Source organism: Mytilus californianus, unplaced genomic scaffold, assembly GCF_021869535.1.
Source record: "Mytilus californianus isolate M0D057914Y unplaced genomic scaffold, xbMytCali1.0.p SCAF_6, whole genome shotgun sequence".
Taxonomy (NCBI): Eukaryota; Metazoa; Mollusca; class Bivalvia; order Mytilida; family Mytilidae; genus Mytilus; species Mytilus californianus.
In genome coordinates this window covers 70751744-70764582 of record NW_026262712.1, presented here as the reverse complement: position 1 = coordinate 70764582, position 12839 = coordinate 70751744, and the positions used below count along the sequence as shown (strand labels likewise).

At 35.7% G+C, this 12839-nt stretch overlaps 16 non-coding genes across 16 annotated transcripts; all 16 read left to right on the top strand.

Annotated features, from left to right (window-relative positions):
• The first annotated feature begins 414 nt into the window (after positions 1-414).
• Trnal-cag (transfer RNA leucine (anticodon CAG)) lies at positions 415-498 on the top strand. Its single transcript has one exon. It is a non-coding gene; the product is annotated as a tRNA-Leu (tRNA).
• A 724-nt stretch (positions 499-1222) lies between these two features.
• Positions 1223-1306, top strand: Trnal-cag (transfer RNA leucine (anticodon CAG)). The gene has a single exon. It is a non-coding gene; the product is annotated as a tRNA-Leu (tRNA).
• A 320-nt stretch (positions 1307-1626) lies between these two features.
• On the top strand, positions 1627-1710 carry Trnal-cag (transfer RNA leucine (anticodon CAG)). Its single transcript has one exon. It is a non-coding gene; the product is annotated as a tRNA-Leu (tRNA).
• Positions 1711-2030: 320 nt separating this feature from the next.
• Trnal-cag (transfer RNA leucine (anticodon CAG)) lies at positions 2031-2114 on the top strand. Its single transcript has one exon. It is a non-coding gene; the product is annotated as a tRNA-Leu (tRNA).
• A 724-nt stretch (positions 2115-2838) lies between these two features.
• Positions 2839-2922, top strand: Trnal-cag (transfer RNA leucine (anticodon CAG)). Its single transcript has one exon. It is a non-coding gene; the product is annotated as a tRNA-Leu (tRNA).
• A 320-nt stretch (positions 2923-3242) lies between these two features.
• Positions 3243-3326, top strand: Trnal-cag (transfer RNA leucine (anticodon CAG)). Its single transcript has one exon. It is a non-coding gene; the product is annotated as a tRNA-Leu (tRNA).
• Positions 3327-3646: 320 nt separating this feature from the next.
• Positions 3647-3730, top strand: Trnal-cag (transfer RNA leucine (anticodon CAG)). The gene has a single exon. It is a non-coding gene; the product is annotated as a tRNA-Leu (tRNA).
• A 320-nt stretch (positions 3731-4050) lies between these two features.
• On the top strand, positions 4051-4134 carry Trnal-cag (transfer RNA leucine (anticodon CAG)). The gene has a single exon. It is a non-coding gene; the product is annotated as a tRNA-Leu (tRNA).
• Positions 4135-5262: 1128 nt separating this feature from the next.
• Positions 5263-5346, top strand: Trnal-cag (transfer RNA leucine (anticodon CAG)). Its single transcript has one exon. It is a non-coding gene; the product is annotated as a tRNA-Leu (tRNA).
• Positions 5347-6070: 724 nt separating this feature from the next.
• Positions 6071-6154, top strand: Trnal-cag (transfer RNA leucine (anticodon CAG)). The gene has a single exon. It is a non-coding gene; the product is annotated as a tRNA-Leu (tRNA).
• Positions 6155-6474: 320 nt separating this feature from the next.
• On the top strand, positions 6475-6558 carry Trnal-cag (transfer RNA leucine (anticodon CAG)). The gene has a single exon. It is a non-coding gene; the product is annotated as a tRNA-Leu (tRNA).
• A 320-nt stretch (positions 6559-6878) lies between these two features.
• Trnal-cag (transfer RNA leucine (anticodon CAG)) lies at positions 6879-6962 on the top strand. Its single transcript has one exon. It is a non-coding gene; the product is annotated as a tRNA-Leu (tRNA).
• A 320-nt stretch (positions 6963-7282) lies between these two features.
• On the top strand, positions 7283-7366 carry Trnal-cag (transfer RNA leucine (anticodon CAG)). Its single transcript has one exon. It is a non-coding gene; the product is annotated as a tRNA-Leu (tRNA).
• Positions 7367-7686: 320 nt separating this feature from the next.
• On the top strand, positions 7687-7770 carry Trnal-cag (transfer RNA leucine (anticodon CAG)). The gene has a single exon. It is a non-coding gene; the product is annotated as a tRNA-Leu (tRNA).
• Positions 7771-8090: 320 nt separating this feature from the next.
• Positions 8091-8174, top strand: Trnal-cag (transfer RNA leucine (anticodon CAG)). The gene has a single exon. It is a non-coding gene; the product is annotated as a tRNA-Leu (tRNA).
• Positions 8175-8494: 320 nt separating this feature from the next.
• Positions 8495-8578, top strand: Trnal-cag (transfer RNA leucine (anticodon CAG)). Its single transcript has one exon. It is a non-coding gene; the product is annotated as a tRNA-Leu (tRNA).
• The last annotated feature ends 4261 nt before the right edge of the window (positions 8579-12839 follow it).

The following is a 12839-nucleotide window of genomic DNA, read 5'->3' as shown; positions in this document are numbered from 1 at the left end:
TTGATGTCTTGTCAGGATGGCCGAGTGGTCTAAGGCGCTGCGTTCAGGTCGCAGTCTGGTTCTCCAGGCGTGGATTCGAATCCCACTTCTGACAAATTGTATATTTTTATTGGCACCTATACATGTTATAGACATCTCAGGAACAGTTTAACCATTGAAAAAGATGTTTGACACAATACCGCCAATTCTTAGATGCGCAAACCCTGTTTTTAATGAAAAGAACCTCTTTAAATCTCGTTTCTGAACGAGGATATTCTCTTAATTGACATGCAAGAAGTGTTTTATCGAAGCAATTACTTATAATTCTATCTATAAAAGCTTGATCTGATCCAGGACTCTAACTAGGCTTGAATTGAAGCATTTATTTGGGTGCTGAGATATAAAGGGACAAATTAGTGTCAATTTTGATGTCTTGTCAGGATGGCCGAGTGGTCTAAGGCGCTGCGTTCAGGTCGCAGTCTGGTTCTCCAGGCGTGGGTTCGAATCCCACTTCTGACAAATTGTATATTTTTATTGGCACCTATACATGTTATAGACATCTCAGGAACAGTTTAACCATTGAAAAAGATGTTTGACACAATACCGCCAATTCTTAGATGCGCAAACCCTGTTTTTAATGAAAAGAACCTCTTTAAATCTCGTTTCTGAACGAGGATATTCTCTTAATTGACATGCAAGAAGTGTTTTATCGAAGCAATTACTTATAATTCTATCTATAAAAGCTTGATCTGATCCAGGACTCTAACTAGGCTTGAATTGAAGCATTTATTTGGGTGCTGAGATATAAAGGGACAAATTAGTGTCAATTTTGATGTCTTGTCAGGATGGCCGAGTGGTCTAAGGCGCTGCGTTCAGGTCGCAGTCTGGTTCTCCAGGCGTGGATTCGAATCCCACTTCTGACAAATTGTATATTTTTATTGGCACCTATACATGTTATAGACATCTCAGGAACAGTTTAACCATTGAAAAAGATGTTTGACACAATACCGCCAATTCTTAGATGCGCAAACCCTGTTTTTAATGAAAAGAACCTCTTTAAATCTCGTTTCTGAACGAGGATATTCTCTTAATTGACATGCAAGAAGTGTTTTATCGAAGCAATTACTTATAATTCTATCTATAAAAGCTTGATCTGATCCAGGACTCTAACTAGGCTTGAATTGAAGCATTTATTTGGGTGCTGAGATATAAAGGGACAAATTAGTGTCAATTTTGATGTCTTGTCAGGATGGCCGAGTGGTCTAAGGCGCTGCGTTCAGGTCGCAGTCTGGTTCTCCAGGCGTGGGTTCGAATCCCACTTCTGACAAATTGTATATTTTTATTGGCACCTATACATGTTATAGACATCTCAGGAACAGTTTAACCATTGAAAAAGATGTTTGACACAATACCGCCAATTCTTAGATGCGCAAACCCTGTTTTTAATGAAAAGAACCTCTTTAAATCTCGTTTCTGAACGAGGATATTCTCTTAATTGACATGCAAGAAGTGTTTTATCGAAGCAATTACTTATAATTCTATCTATAAAAGCTTGATCTGATCCAGGACTCTAACTAGGCTTGAATTGAAGCATTTATTTGGGTGCTGAGATATAAAGGGACAAATTAGTGTCAATTTTGATGTCTTGTCAGGATGGCCGAGTGGTCTAAGGCGCTGCGTTCAGGTCGCAGTCTGGTTCTCCAGGCGTGGGTTCGAATCCCACTTCTGACAAATTGTATATTTTTATTGGCACCTATACATGTTATAGACATCTCAGGAACAGTTTAACCATTGAAAAAGATGTTTGACACAATACCGCCAATTCTTAGATGCGCAAACCCTGTTTTTAATGAAAAGAACCTCTTTAAATCTCGTTTCTGAACGAGGATATTCTCTTAATTGACATGCAAGAAGTGTTTTATCGAAGCAATTACTTATAATTCTATCTATAAAAGCTTGATCTGATCCAGGACTCTAACTAGGCTTGAATTGAAGCATTTATTTGGGTGCTGAGATATAAAGGGACAAATTAGTGTCAATTTTGATGTCTTGTCAGGATGGCCGAGTGGTCTAAGGCGCTGCGTTCAGGTCGCAGTCTGGTTCTCCAGGCGTGGGTTCGAATCCCACTTCTGACAAATTGTATATTTTTATTGGCACCTATACATGTTATAGACATCTCAGGAACAGTTTAACCATTGAAAAAGATGTTTGACACAATACCGCCAATTCTTAGATGCGCAAACCCTGTTTTTAATGAAAAGAACCTCTTTAAATCTCGTTTCTGAACGAGGATATTCTCTTAATTGACATGTAAGAAGTGTTTTATCGAAGCAATTACTTATAATTCTATCTATAAAAGCTTGATCTGATCCAGGACTCTAACTAGGCTTGAATTGAAGCATTTATTTGGGTGCTGAGATATAAAGGGACAAATTAGTGTCAATTTTGATGTCTTGTCAGGATGGCCGAGTGGTCTAAGGCGCTGCGTTCAGGTCGCAGTCTGGTTCTCCAGGCGTGGATTCGAATCCCACTTCTGACAAATTGTATATTTTTATTGGCACCTATACATGTTATAGACATCTCAGGAACAGTTTAACCATTGAAAAAGATGTTTGACACAATACCGCCAATTCTTAGATGCGCAAACCCTGTTTTTAATGAAAAGAACCTCTTTAAATCTCGTTTCTGAACGAGGATATTCTCTTAATTGACATGCAAGAAGTGTTTTATCGAAGCAATTACTTATAATTCTATCTATAAAAGCTTGATCTGATCCAGGACTCTAACTAGGCTTGAATTGAAGCATTTATTTGGGTGCTGAGATATAAAGGGACAAATTAGTGTCAATTTTGATGTCTTGTCAGGATGGCCGAGTGGTCTAAGGCGCTGCGTTCAGGTCGCAGTCTGGTTCTCCAGGCGTGGGTTCGAATCCCACTTCTGACAAATTGTATATTTTTATTGGCACCTATACATGTTATAGACATCTCAGGAACAGTTTAACCATTGAAAAAGATGTTTGACACAATACCGCCAATTCTTAGATGCGCAAACCCTGTTTTTAATGAAAAGAACCTCTTTAAATCTCGTTTCTGAACGAGGATATTCTCTTAATTGACATGCAAGAAGTGTTTTATCGAAGCAATTACTTATAATTCTATCTATAAAAGCTTGATCTGATCCAGGACTCTAACTAGGCTTGAATTGAAGCATTTATTTGGGTGCTGAGATATAAAGGGACAAATTAGTGTCAATTTTGATGTCTTGTCAGGATGGCCGAGTGGTCTAAGGCGCTGCGTTCAGGTCGCAGTCTGGTTCTCCAGGCGTGGGTTCGAATCCCACTTCTGACAAATTGTATATTTTTATTGGCACCTATACATGTTATAGACATCTCAGGAACAGTTTAACCATTGAAAAAGATGTTTGACACAATACCGCCAATTCTTAGATGCGCAAACCCTGTTTTTAATGAAAAGAACCTCTTTAAATCTCGTTTCTGAACGAGGATATTCTCTTAATTGACATGCAAGAAGTGTTTTATCGAAGCAATTACTTATAATTCTATCTATAAAAGCTTGATCTGATCCAGGACTCTAACTAGGCTTGAATTGAAGCATTTATTTGGGTGCTGAGATATAAAGGGACAAATTAGTGTCAATTTTGATGTCTTGTCAGGATGGCCGAGTGGTCTAAGGCGCTGCGTTCAGGTCGCAGTCTGGTTCTCCAGGCGTGGGTTCGAATCCCACTTCTGACAAATTGTATATTTTTATTGGCACCTATACATGTTATAGACATCTCAGGAACAGTTTAACCATTGAAAAAGATGTTTGACACAATACCGCCAATTCTTAGATGCGCAAACCCTGTTTTTAATGAAAAGAACCTCTTTAAATCTCGTTTCTGAACGAGGATATTCTCTTAATTGACATGCAAGAAGTGTTTTATCGAAGCAATTACTTATAATTCTATCTATAAAAGCTTGATCTGATCCAGGACTCTAACTAGGCTTGAATTGAAGCATTTATTTGGGTGCTGAGATATAAAGGGACAAATTAGTGTCAATTTTGATGTCTTGTCAGGATGGCCGAGTGGTCTAAGGCGCTGCGTTCAGGTCGCAGTCTGGTTCTCCAGGCGTGGGTTCGAATCCCACTTCTGACAAATTGTATATTTTTATTGGCACCTATACATGTTATAGACATCTCAGGAACAGTTTAACCATTGAAAAAGATGTTTGACACAATACCGCCAATTCTTAGATGCGCAAACCCTGTTTTTAATGAAAAGAACCTCTTTAAATCTCGTTTCTGAACGAGGATATTCTCTTAATTGACATGCAAGAAGTGTTTTATCGAAGCAATTACTTATAATTCTATCTATAAAAGCTTGATCTGATCCAGGACTCTAACTAGGCTTGAATTGAAGCATTTATTTGGGTGCTGAGATATAAAGGGACAAATTAGTGTCAATTTTGATGTCTTGTCAGGATGGCCGAGTGGTCTAAGGCGCAGCGTTCAGGTCGCAGTCTGGTTCTCCAGGCGTGGGTTCGAATCCCACTTCTGACAAATTGTATATTTTTATTGGCACCTATACATGTTATAGACATCTCAGGAACAGTTTAACCATTGAAAAAGATGTTTGACACAATACCGCCAATTCTTAGATGCGCAAACCCTGTTTTTAATGAAAAGAACCTCTTTAAATCTCGTTTCTGAACGAGGATATTCTCCTAATTGACATGCAAGAAGTGTTTTATCGAAGCAATTACTTATAATTCTATCTATAAAAGCTTGATCTGATCCAGGACTCTAACTAGGCTTGAATTGAAGCATTTATTTGGGTGCTGAGATATAAAGGGACAAATTAGTGTCAATTTTGATGTCTTGTCAGGATGGCCGAGTGGTCTAAGGCGCTGCGTTCAGGTCGCAGTCTCGTTCTCCAGGCGTGGGTTCGAATCCCACTTCTGACAAATTGTATATTTTTATTGGCACCTATACATGTTATAGACATCTCAGGAACAGTTTAACCATTGAAAAAGATGTTTGACACAATACCGCCAATTCTTAGATGCGCAAACCCTGTTTTTAATGAAAAGAACCTCTTTAAATCTCGTTTCTGAACGAGGATATTCTCTTAATTGACATGCAAGAAGTGTTTTATCGAAGCAATTACTTATAATTCTATCTATAAAAGCTTGATCTGATCCAGGACTCTAACTAGGCTTGAATTGAAGCATTTATTTGGGTGCTGAGATATAAAGGGACAAATTAGTGTCAATTTTGATGTCTTGTCAGGATGGCCGAGTGGTCTAAGGCGCTGCGTTCAGGTCGCAGTCTGGTTCTCCAGGCGTGGGTTCGAATCCCACTTCTGACAAATTGTATATTTTTATTGGCACCTATACATGTTATAGACATCTCAGGAACAGTTTAACCATTGAAAAAGATGTTTGACACAATACCGCCAATTCTTAGATGCGCAAACCCTGTTTTTAATGAAAAGAACCTCTTTAAATCTCGTTTCTGAACGAGGATATTCTCTTAATTGACATGCAAGAAGTGTTTTATCGAAGCAATTACTTATAATTCTATCTATAAAAGCTTGATCTGATCCAGGACTCTAACTAGGCTTGAATTGAAGCATTTATTTGGGTGCTGAGATATAAAGGGACAAATTAGTGTCAATTTTGATGTCTTGTCAGGATGGCCGAGTGGTCTAAGGCGCAGCGTTCAGGTCGCAGTCTGGTTCTCCAGGCGTGGGTTCGAATCCCACTTCTGACAAATTGTATATTTTTATTGGCACCTATACATGTTATAGACATCTCAGGAACAGTTTAACCATTGAAAAAGATGTTTGACACAATACCGCCAATTCTTAGATGCGCAAACCCTGTTTTTAATGAAAAGAACCTCTTTAAATCTCGTTTCTGAACGAGGATATTCTCCTAATTGACATGCAAGAAGTGTTTTATCGAAGCAATTACTTATAATTCTATCTATAAAAGCTTGATCTGATCCAGGACTCTAACTAGGCTTGAATTGAAGCATTTATTTGGGTGCTGAGATATAAAGGGACAAATTAGTGTCAATTTTGATGTCTTGTCAGGATGGCCGAGTGGTCTAAGGCGCTGCGTTCAGGTCGCAGTCTGGTTCTCCAGGCGTGGGTTCGAATCCCACTTCTGACAAATTGTATATTTTTATTGGCACCTATACATGTTATAGACATCTCAGGAACAGTTTAACCATTGAAAAAGATGTTTGACACAATACCGCCAATTCTTAGATGCGCAAACCCTGTTTTTAATGAAAAGAACCTCTTTAAATCTCGTTTCTGAACGAGGATATTCTCTTAATTGACATGCAAGAAGTGTTTTATCGAAGCAATTACTTATAATTCTATCTATAAAAGCTTGATCTGATCCAGGACTCTAACTAGGCTTGAATTGAAGCATTTATTTGGGTGCTGAGATATAAAGGGACAAATTAGTGTCAATTTTGATGTCTTGTCAGGATGGCCGAGTGGTCTAAGGCGCTGCGTTCAGGTCGCAGTCTGGTTCTCCAGGCGTGGGTTCGAATCCCACTTCTGACAAATTGTATATTTTTATTGGCACCTATACATGTTATAGACATCTCAGGAACAGTTTAACCATTGAAAAAGATGTTTGACACAATACCGCCAATTCTTAGATGCGCAAACCCTGTTTTTAATGAAAAGAACCTCTTTAAATCTCGTTTCTGAACGAGGATATTCTCTTAATTGACATGCAAGAAGTGTTTTATCGAAGCAATTACTTATAATTCTATCTATAAAAGCTTGATCTGATCCAGGACTCTAACTAGGCTTGAATTGAAGCATTTATTTGGGTGCTGAGATATAAAGGGACAAATTAGTGTCAATTTTGATGTCTTGTCAGGATGGCCGAGTGGTCTAAGGCGCTGCGTTCAGGTCGCAGTCTGGTTCTCCAGGCGTGGGTTCGAATCCCACTTCTGACAAATTGTATATTTTTATTGGCACCTATACATGTTATAGACATCTCAGGAACAGTTTAACCATTGAAAAAGATGTTTGACACAATACCGCCAATTCTTAGATGCGCAAACCCTGTTTTTAATGAAAAGAACCTCTTTAAATCTCGTTTCTGAACGAGGATATTCTCTTAATTGACATGCAAGAAGTGTTTTATCGAAGCAATTACTTATAATTCTATCTATAAAAGCTTGATCTGATCCAGGACTCTAACTAGGCTTGAATTGAAGCATTTATTTGGGTGCTGAGATATAAAGGGACAAATTAGTGTCAATTTTGATGTCTTGTCAGGATGGCCGAGTGGTCTAAGGCGCTGCGTTCAGGTCGCAGTCTGGTTCTCCAGGCGTGGGTTCGAATCCCACTTCTGACAAATTGTATATTTTTATTGGCACCTATACATGTTATAGACATCTCAGGAACAGTTTAACCATTGAAAAAGATGTTTGACACAATACCGCCAATTCTTAGATGCGCAAACCCTGTTTTTAATGAAAAGAACCTCTTTAAATCTCGTTTCTGAACGAGGATATTCTCTTAATTGACATGCAAGAAGTGTTTTATCGAAGCAATTACTTATAATTCTATCTATAAAAGCTTGATCTGATCCAGGACTCTAACTAGGCTTGAATTGAAGCATTTATTTGGGTGCTGAGATATAAAGGGACAAATTAGTGTCAATTTTGATGTCTTGTCAGGATGGCCGAGTGGTCTAAGGCGCTGCGTTCAGGTCGCAGTCTGGTTCTCCAGGCGTGGGTTCGAATCCCACTTCTGACAAATTGTATATTTTTAATGGCACCTATACATGTTATAGACATCTCAGGAACAGTTTAACCATTGAAAAAGATGTTTGACACAATACCGCCAATTCTTAGATGCGCAAACCCTGTTTTTAATGAAAAGAACCTCTTTAAATCTCGTTTCTGAACGAGGATATTCTCTTAATTGACATGCAAGAAGTGTTTTATCGAAGCAATTACTTATAATTCTATCTATAAAAGCTTGATCTGATCCAGGACTCTAACTAGGCTTGAATTGAAGCATTTATTTGGGTGCTGAGATATAAAGGGACAAATTAGTGTCAATTTTGATGTCTTGTCAGGATGGCCGAGTGGTCTAAGGCGCTGCGTTCAGGTCGCAGTCTGGTTCTCCAGGCGTGGGTTCGAATCCCACTTCTGACAAATTGTATATTTTTATTGGCACCTATACATGTTATAGACATCTCAGGAACAGTTTAACCATTGAAAAAGATGTTTGACACAATACCGCCAATTCTTAGATGCGCAAACCCTGTTTTTAATGAAAAGAACCTCTTTAAATCTCGTTTCTGAACGAGGATATTCTCTTAATTGACATGCAAGAAGTGTTTTATCGAAGCAATTACTTATAATTCTATCTATAAAAGCTTGATCTGATCCAGGACTCTAACTAGGCTTGAATTGAAGCATTTATTTGGGTGCTGAGATATAAAGGGACAAATTAGTGTCAATTTTGATGTCTTGTCAGGATGGCCGAGTGGTCTAAGGCGCTGCGTTCAGGTCGCAGTCTGGTTCTCCAGGCGTGGGTTCGAATCCCACTTCTGACAAATTGTATATTTTTATTGGCACCTATACATGTTATAGACATCTCAGGAACAGTTTAACCATTGAAAAAGATGTTTGACACAATACCGCCAATTCTTAGATGCGCAAACCCTGTTTTTAATGAAAAGAACCTCTTTAAATCTCGTTTCTGAACGAGGATATTCTCTTAATTGACATGCAAGAAGTGTTTTATCGAAGCAATTACTTATAATTCTATCTATAAAAGCTTGATCTGATCCAGGACTCTAACTAGGCTTGAATTGAAGCATTTATTTGGGTGCTGAGATATAAAGGGACAAATTAGTGTCAATTTTGATGTCTTGTCAGGATGGCCGAGTGGTCTAAGGCGCTGCGTTTAGGTCGCAGTCTGGTTCTCCCACATTTATATAGAGATTGTCCAGAATTTAAATGTTTTAAATGCTGTCAACAGGGACATATAAGTAAAAACTGTTCAGAGAATAAATGTAGGAGTTGCCTACGCCGGACAAAAAATGATTGTGATTGTCTCACATGAAAGCGGTATTTTGGAGAAGGATTCGGTGAAATACCCGCAGGAAAAAGAAAAACACCCTGGGGTAGTGTTTCTGACAATAAAAGAAAATATCAAGAAATTAACACCAGTTTTGAAGAAAACAATGCAGAATTAAAAGAAAGTGAACATGAAAATGATCTGGTTAGTGTAGATACGTCAGATATTAATTCCTCAGTCATTTGTTCGGAACAGGGAACCAGTGATCATGTGATAAAGTCAAAGGTCATAAAAGTTGTGGCAGATATACACACAAGTAGTAACATGTGTGATATGTGGAATCTAATGGTGAGGATGGTAATAGGGAAGACGCTGATGATTATAGAGGTAATGGTAATGGAGACGTTGATGATGGTAATGGAGAAATTGGTGATGGTAATGAAGGTGATGGTATTGGTAATGGAGATGAAGATAATGAGGATGAATTTACCGACGCTGATGAATCAATGGAGGATGATGTTACAGAAACCGTTGATAACGCGTCCGACAATGGTGAAAAGACAAAGATCGCGACAGACAATGATGAAAAGTCAAAGATCGCGACCGACAATGGTGAAAAGACAAAGATCGCGACTGAGATGACAGATAAAGACAGTGAGCAGATTTCAGATGGACATGTTTTTTAACTGTTAGCAATATTAGTAAATGTAATTTATTGTTAAGTACAAATGAACTAACAAATGAAAATGTTTCATGTGAAACTACTGTTAATGATGAAAAAATGAGTATCATTCCCTTTCTGGAACAAACATGCAGCCAGGGTGGAGATGATGGTGTTTGTGGTGAATTAGACGAAATTACTATGGACACTGACCCATTGACTGAAGAAAGTCAGTGGGCTAGTGTAGATGAAAAATGCAAAAATGTGTTTTAAAAAAAGAAAGACGAAAAACATTGAAAGTTAAGGTTAATGTAAAGGCAGATGTTAATGTTGGCTCATCAGAAAAAAAATAAAAACAAATAAAAATGGATTGTAAATATTATATAATACTCAATATATTTTATATAGTGATGGCTATGTTTAATGTTATAAGTCTTAATTGTAACGGACTTTGTGATTATAATAAAAAGGAATTGTATTTTTTCATTGTGATTTTATGATATTATATGTTTACAAGAAACATTCTGGAATGGTTTGTTTGTAGAAAGAATTAAAAGAGATAAAACTATTTGGGATGGAGATGTTTTTTTTTAGTAATAGTGGTAATAACAGACAAGGTGTTGCTATTCTTGTTAGTAAGAAATTAAAAAATATTTTTTTAGAAGTGGAAAATGATAATGGAAGATTTATTCATATAAAAGGGACAATTAATGATAAATTAATTGACATTTATAATATATATGCACCAAATAATGTAAATGAAAGATATGAGTTTTTCTTAAAGTGTAAAAATAAAATTAGTAAATGAAAATATGTATTAGTTGCTGGAGATTTTAATACTACTTTATCCAGTTTAGACAAGAGTGGGAAAACCCTACATTGTAATGATAAGGCTGTAAAATCCTTATGTAATTTTATGCAAGAAAAAGATTTATATGATATATGGAGAAATAGAAATATTAATACAAAAGTTTTTTCTAGAAAACAGGTTGTAAAAGGGTTTTTAACCCAAAGCAGAATAGACTATTTTCTTGTTTCAATAGATTTAAAATCAAGTATTAAGAATATTCATTATAAAGATACTAGTTTTAGTGATCATAATATTGTCAGCATGAAAGTAGATTTTTGTAATGTAGAAAGAGGTCCAGGTGTGTGGAATTTTTAATAATTCATTTTTACAAGATGAATTATTTACTGATAAAATAAAGAGACTATTTGCAGAGGAAATTGGGTCAGATCTTTATATGTCAAATCCTTTAATTTGGTGGGATAATTTAAAATTTACGATTAAAAGATTATGCCAAATCTATGGCAAAGAAAAGCAAAAAGATTTAAACAGGGAATATTATAAATTGCAGAATAAAATTCAAGAATTAACAGTAAAATCTGCAAATGGTATTCAGATAAATAGTGAACAATTTTTAGAATTGAAAACACAATTAGAAGATATTGAAACATACAAATGTAAAGGTGCAATTTTGAGATACAAGTCAGTGGGCTCTAGAAAGTGATAGAAATACTGCATATTTTTTTGAAATTAGAAAAGTATTAACAGAATAAGAATGTGATAAGTGAAATAAAAGATTGTGATGGGAAAATTGTCACAGAAAAAAATGATCTACTAGATGTTATACATGATTATTATAAACATTTGTTTTCTTGTGTTAGTATTGATATGCATTCAGTTGATGAATTATTGAATAATGTTAATGTCAAAATTGATGATGAGGATGTAGAAATGTGTGATGATGAAATTAATATTGAGGAAATTGAAAAATCCTTAAAAGGTATGAAAAAAGGGAAAACACCTGGACCAGATGGTATAACTGCAGAATTTTTTTTTTTTTTTTTAATGAATTAAAACACGTATTACTCTATATTTATCAAAGTATTGTGGAAAATGAGGAATTATCTAGAGCTATGAGATATGGGAATATAAATATAATATTAAAAAACAAAGGTGATAAATCAGATTTGAAAAACTTTAGGTCAATTAGCTTGTTGAATGTTGATTACAAAATACTTGCAAGAGTTATGGCAAATAGATTTAATTATGTACTTCCAAAAGTTATTTCACCAAATCAAAGCTGTTGTATCTTAGGAAAAGATATCTCTGATACAGTTGCTAGTGTGAGGGATATTATGGATTTAGTAGAAATGGATGATATAGAATGTTATTTATTAAAATTAGATCAAAGAAAAAGTATTTGACAGAGCTGGACACGAGTATCTGTTTGCAGTTTTAGACAAATTTGGATTTGGTAATAAATTCAAAAACTGGATAAAAATATTTTACACAAACATTTTTAGTTCAGTTAAATGTAATGGATTTTTGACTTCATACTTTAGATTGAATCAAAGCGCGAAAGCGCTGTAAAGGCAGTTAATTTCAGGTTGTGTGTAATTTTAGTCCAGTTATATCATTATCTTGCATAGTACAGTGTACTTATGAGAGGTGGCTTCCAGTATTTAAGATTTAGAGTTCTCTAATGATATTGAACAAGTTTCATGAATGTCATATTCTGAGCATTATATGAAGGTGATTGTTCTAACTTGTTTATGAACTAGTGCATTATGTCCAGTTTGTACCCTGTTTATAGTCAAATACGGTTTAATATAGTTGGGCATTTTCTTTTTAGGAATAAATACCAGGTATCAACTGTATTTTATTCAACTTTGCAAATGTGGTTTGTTACTAGTAATCATGGATGATAGTCGTTTAATTGGCAATCATACCATATCTCCTTATTTGTATAATGATCTATATTCAATGACCTCAGGTACAAAAAAAATGTATGTAACTAAACTATGATGGGAAACCTTTGACTTCTTTCTTTTATATAAACTTTTGATTTGGAAGCATAAAACTATGTAGAATACTCCTGTTGAACTTATCGTGCATAGATGAATGCTGGTGTTAAATCTCAGTACATTTTGACGGTTAAGGGCAATTTGTATGACTGTTACTTTGATATAATTAACTTGCACATAGTATATGTGTGTATCTGTGAAATTACATATTGGATATACCAAGCATATATTTTGGCATGGTTGATGATAATAGATATTGTGGCATAATTATAAAACGCATTTTATATGGATAATATGATATATTAATTTTATTTGTAAACTA